Source organism: Channa argus, chromosome 23 (assembly GCF_033026475.1).
Source record: "Channa argus isolate prfri chromosome 23, Channa argus male v1.0, whole genome shotgun sequence".
Lineage (NCBI taxonomy): Eukaryota > Metazoa > Chordata > Actinopteri > Anabantiformes > Channidae > Channa > Channa argus.
In genome coordinates, this window is record NC_090219.1 from 6163307 (window position 1) to 6169878 (window position 6572).

The window sequence follows — 6572 nt, forward strand, 5'->3', positions numbered from 1 at the left end:
CATCACGTTGGTAAATTTTACATGCACACATTTTTATTCTTTTGTCAGCTTCTTTGACATATACATGGATAACCTCGCAGCCACTCACTGAGAGCTAAAGCGTATATAAATGTCATTTCAACCTCTCAGATGTCATGATTCTGGAGATGTACTTTGCGTGTCTCTGAAAAGTAACACAGGAAGAACCATCCTTCTCAAAGTGTGAATTATGGCACAATTGAGCAACTGCTTAGAACTGCCATAATTTAGCCTTGGGAGAGAATAAGACCTTATCTTAGAAGTTAACATGACATTTTTGTCAAGAATGGCCATTTGTACTGGTTTTTGGTGTGTTTTAAGATACACTCACAACCTATAGTGATGATGAAAGAGCATTAAAGGTCAAGTAACCCATACATGTTAATAATAAGTGCACTCTTTTGTAAAACGCTTCATGAACGGCCACAGCTCCAGTCACGTAAAATGGCCCAAACAATTACTAATGATTTGATAGTTGATTTTTGGCTGCATATGCATGTGCAGCCTATTCACCCCTACAGCCATTATGCATAAAAAAGAGTCTAGTAAGACGTCTTTGAGCCAGAACACAATTCACTGGGCAGGGAGGAAACTTTTGTATTGTTTCTAAGTGATCAGCCAAGTTGGTAAACTGGAGAGACCCCCTGATGCTGAATAAGACTTGTGTGGGTGAGTAGAGGAAGTGGTGGAAGACCAACTGAAAGATTTACAACATTATGGGCAGGGTGACTGTGTCACCAGCACTCCCACAGCCATGAAAAGGTTAGAAGCATTTCCGGGATTATGTGCCATTTAGGAAAGCAGAGGAGGACTGGTGCTATATTTGCATCTGCCAGGCAGATCAGCATGGAGCAACAGAATGCAGTCTTCTTTTTCTTCATGGCATGTAACAGTGATCTACACTCAGTGGTCTAACCTTCTTTCCCCTCCGCTTGATGAATGAGATTAAAAGTTATGTATAATATATTGAATCATTTTAGATTACCACTGTGTGATTCTGTAGCATACAACATAAAAGGCCACGCTCTACTTATTATCCAACATAATTGATGAGTACATGGGTTATGCGGGTTGCAGCTAAGTACCCTACCTGGATGGATGTCATGGCCTTAATTTAGATTGTTTTAGATTTAGATTTATTTTTCTTGCATTATGACAAACATTTTATTTTATGTCCACCTCCATCTTCCTCTGTACAAGTAAATATTATGGTTGATGTTATTCATTTTGAAAGGAACTAAACCGAGGTTTCCTATATGAAATATGCAAATAAGGATTCAGTTTTAAGATGTGTGCCTTGATTCTCATTCTGCAACAACCTCCCACCCCAAGCTCCCAACTCAATGTTAAGCAGCCTCATAACAAATTTAAATGCAGTTTCCCAATGTGGCCAGTAAGACTGAATGCAATCATCCAGTGGGGAATACCCACTCAGCCAAATGAGACATGTGTGTTCACAAACCTTACAGAAAGGCCACCCTGGCACACACAGATAAGGAAAATGAGAAATTATGTGAAGTAATGGGCATGAAAGGTACTAATCCTTCCCAAATGCTATATGTAGCACTATAAAATACCTCCCAATATTCTGTCAAGGTCCTCATATACAGTTAATTATGCCCACTGTGAAACACTGAATCACTTTAAATCCTACATGTCCTCTGTGCAGCTCTTGTATGCTGACCAGCAAGCAAAAGATATTACTCTGCAAGTCTTGCATACAGCCCAAATCTGTCAAGAAAGGTTTGTATTTTGTCTTTTTTCCCATCTTTTTCCCCACCAGCTCTTGTCTGTGGAGGGCTCTAAAATAAGAGTCCCTTTCCGCAGATATAATTAATCACTCTGGGAGAACAGGGCGTGTAATTATTTAGGTTACCACAGAAATCTCCAAACCTCCTCCACCTTATACCCCCCCCTCCCAACTCTACTTCAAAGTGTGACTTTTAGGAGGCATACAACCAAATCAAACACAGCAGTTAAGGAGAAAAGTTTCTTCCTGACCCTTGTTTTTGTTGAAGAAACATGCACGGAGGCATTTTTTTTTTCCAGCATGAAGAAGAGGACGTGATGTCCATTTATTTTCTTGTATCTTCTTCACAGGAATATATCATTTGAATTACTTTCTGTTCATGAAGAACACTGGTTTTTGCTTTACAGGAAAATAAAATGCCATATATTAAGGTGAAGTTTTCATAAAGGTTAACAAATGGGGGATAATGACAATTATGATGATAATGATAGCTGACGTCTGCAGCTGAAAATAAGTGAGAGGGTGAGTTAGATGGTGAAAGAGGGAGTTGGGGTTGCTTTCCCTCTTCTTCCTCTCCTCTGCCTCAGCCTCTCTTGCAGGCAGTCATACACTCTCCCTCCTTTACTGATAAAGAGTTCAGCATCAGTTCACCAAAAGATTATTACGGCACAATGAACCAACCCTTTAGAATGATCCTGGCTGATTCAGAATTAGCCCGATTAGAGGGGACCTCAGCTAAAATTCGCTGGTAGATGAGTCCAGCTGCCCACAAAAAGTTTCTATTGTGCAGAATCAGCAGGTTTGCATCTCTCAGCCAGGAAAAAAGGGAGGATGCAGCCCAGTAATATGAGCAGTGCCAATTGGATAACACAGGTGTCCAAATGAGAGATGGCAGCACTTGTCGGGAAGGTGATTGAGCCATACTTTCTGATGGAAAGGGGATTTAGTGTACCATGCCCGTGGTTTGATGCCCCAAACACAAAGAGCATCATAAAGCCTGTGTACACAAAGCAGACCACAACATACATCCTGCTAATTCTCCTGAGCTGTGTTATTGAGGGGTGATATGTTCAATTCAGCTTCTAAGCGAAGATACTGTAATATTTATAATCATCAACTCAAAAAAAAAAACAATCTTAAGATGCTGGATTACAACTACTGCAGCAGTACTTAATTTGTTCCTATATGGGTTTTAAAGTTTAAGGAAGTAAATGTAAAATCTATGTGATATGCTCTGTGGGGGCGCTCTAAAACTACATTGTAGAGGTTGCATGCTAACATTTGCTAATTAGTACGATCGGTTGAGGCTGATACGTATGCCGTTAGTTTTGCAATCCTCTGGCACTAGATGCAAGCTCAGTGCATCAAAGTTACAATGTCTGTATTCAAACCATTGGCAGGGGAATCATTCAATAATTTAAACATTTTTGTTTCAAGATCTCATAGTGGATCTACAAGAAAAGTCAGTGGATCACCAAAGTTATTATTTCCCCTCTTGGAACCATTAATTTCTCTACCAAATAACAAATGAAGAATCAATTTAATAGCTGCCAGGATATTTCAGTAAAACAAATCAAACATTTCAATATCTTGGTGGCACTAAATGAAGATCTGGTCTGGACAGACCATCATTTCCAACCCCACTGGAAACAATACAACATTCATGTCTCGTAAAAAAGAGCAGAAGTGGCTACATTTCTAAGGAGCACTGCCAGCTTCTTGGTGTAAAGTGTAGTGATACATCTCCCACCACACTGCAGTAAATCCTGAATTATTGGTGCGAAGGTCAAATGAAAGAAACCTGAGCAGGTTGCTGAGTGACAGTGACACTTGTGGTGTAGTGATTTTCGAAATAAAAAGAAAATAAGATGAATCAAGATGTGTTTACACAGGCTGGTGGCCAAGGATGATCTAATCAGCGTGTGGGTGGTTTTAATAACCACTGTGTCCATTCGGGTGTGTTCCTATGGTGTTTTAATGCCTGTATGTTATGGAAACACAGATGCAAGCCCATGCGGCCCCCTCTTATCCAGCCCATCTTTGTCTTTCTTTTCTCTCCCACATGCTGTCTCTGCTACAGTGCAAACTCTAAAGTGACTAATACTTTTAAAGTTCCTGTAGCCAGGGGAAAGACTGTCAAGCAAAATTATACGTTGGAAAGATCTTTCATCATTGTGAATGTTGTCATTTGCCTTTCCCCAGCAAATGACACAACTTTGAAACTGAAAGTAAACTGTAACATTAAGGAAAGAATAAAAACACTTCTGCTGTAAATTAACATAAACCTTCACAACATGTCAGAAGTTTCATCTTAGTCCTATTTAGTAACTTCAAACCTTTCAGAATAAAAATATATAATGTGGTAAAATGAGAACTTTAATCCGATAGCTGCTATTCATAGTTTTCTTACCTTTAGTTCTCCAGGTGACCTAGAATGACAATGCATGCATCTTTTGGACACCACATGACATTAGTGACTTTGTAATGACGTCATTCACAAAACCAAACAGGGATTAGCATCCTTAATGTCGCGGACCTTCTTATACTTTTTTTTTTTTGATTTCCAAATCTCTTCATTAACATAAGTGATTAGAACCAGCAACATTTAAGCTTGAGCTTTTCTATTCAGCTTCTCTCTTCTGCTGATTGTGCACCTGATAATTGTCCCATTAAAACTTTCAGTGCAGTATCCTGCAACACTATTCCGTGCTCAAGGTGCAGCACAGTAGGAACTGAAGTGTAACTGTTGTGGTTTAATAATTTCATTGAGATTGTATTAACAAAGGTCATAGTAAGGGCATATCTTAAATTGGCAACACGAGTCTTCTTGTGTTCAGTAATTCTACTGCAGGCGCACGTCATTAGTGAGCAATCATCTTTGATCTGTGCATAGCATTTAAGTGACAACCTGACATTTTACAATGTCTGCATTAGTTGTTGGATTTGTATTCCTTTTACTGAGCCTGACTGGTTGTCGGATGAGGGTGACTGTGGTCCTCTAAAATATGACTAGCAAGGTCATTTGTGGAAGCATGACAAAAAGAAATGTATAACGTAACCATACCCTTATGTCTGTGTGCCTAATCCTAACCAGACTGCTTTGACTACACAAATTTAATCCCACAATTTTGACTGTTTCTGTCGAAACGTACTGTTACACTTAGCCACCATTTTGATGCCATTATAAAAGTTGGCATTCCCTCTAAACACAGCACAGATTTATCTCCCTGCCACATCACTATTGTGATATTTCAGTTGTGTTTTATTGTCACAATGTGCATAGAAAACAAATTGCAAATGGACTTTGCAACTTGAAAGCAAAAGCTATATTATTCATGTAAGGGATAAAATCAGGTTTTTTACTGTACAGTGTTTATTCAACTGTACAGTAAGTTACTTGTGCTGCGTTATACAGATTTGTTTCAATTTATGTAATTTAACCTCATTGAAATATATTTGTGAATGAGAGAATAAAAAGGATACTTATGAAAGTACTAGCTGAAATACGTTCTTTTATTTTATTATTTTGACCAAAATGACAACTTAACGACAGGGTTAAATACAGAGTGAACAGACATTGGATGAGGACTAACGAGACAGTCGAAGGTGGCAACAAAGTTTGTGTATATGTTGATTTGATATCAAGTGTAAAGATCAGAAAAACAATCATTCAAGGTTTTTTTTTCAAATTTTATACAGGATAAGGTAACAAAACATCAGAACTCCAATGTATAATTCTGTGTGATCAGTGCTCGCTATTTTGATGCCTGGTGCCAAATAGACTGCAATTCCAACTGATACCTGTTTCCCTAAATGGGGACACTACTTCAACCCATGGTTCCTGGTTGTATGAGAGGGTAAGAATAAATAACGTTTATAGGACGTCATATTGGAGAATTTGTTGAAAACGAAGCGTTGGATTTTGATTCCGTTAGAAAGGGCTGGATGTGAAAAATGGTTTATTTATACTGACTTTGAAAATGTTCTTGCGAACAATTCTGAATTACTTTTGAGGGCTTTTATTTGTGTTCCTGAAGGCCAACTCTATAATCTGTACATATCTGTATCCGATGCTATTATGATTAATCAACAGCAATCAATGGTGGGTATATTTCTCATGTAACACCATTTTGTTAAATTCTTACGCTAAAGTTAAAAATTGTTGTTCTTTTTTGCACATCCTCGTATGCAAACTCATTGGACATTTGAAATATTCACCCTCAGCATGTATTGATGTCTGTCTTCTAATGGTGATGATGCTACAGTCTTGCCAAGTGACTCACTGAGCAACAAAGTGTGATGGAGCAGCCTTCATATCAGATAATTAAGATAAATTTGACTTTGGTAAGGGCGAAGGACAGCACATAAGCCAGAATGTTTTTTTAGAAACAACTTCTCATTCTGTTGTTGTTGTTATTCTTTTCACAAATCACACACGCTGTCATTGCACAAGTAGGATGATTATTTGCTGTCTATACTTCACAAAAGAAGTGATTTTCCCTATTATCAAGACAGGAATGTAATTTGCATCCAGTGAAGTGTTGGAGGGTGGAAGAATGCGACGAAGTCTGTGACAGAGGCAGTTCGATAGACTGGCCTTACTAACACGATCGATACATTCCATCAAGTCGGCGCCATGTATCAGCCTTTCTGGTCATGCAAACCATTCATGAGGCAGCAAGGCAGAGTGGCAATGACAAGGTGTTAAAGTAGCTGGAGGAAAAGAAGGGTCACAGGGAAATAAAAGAAGACGGTGGGAAAAGGTGTCCAAGGGTGCAAAAGTATAAAAGGAGAGAAAGGGAGT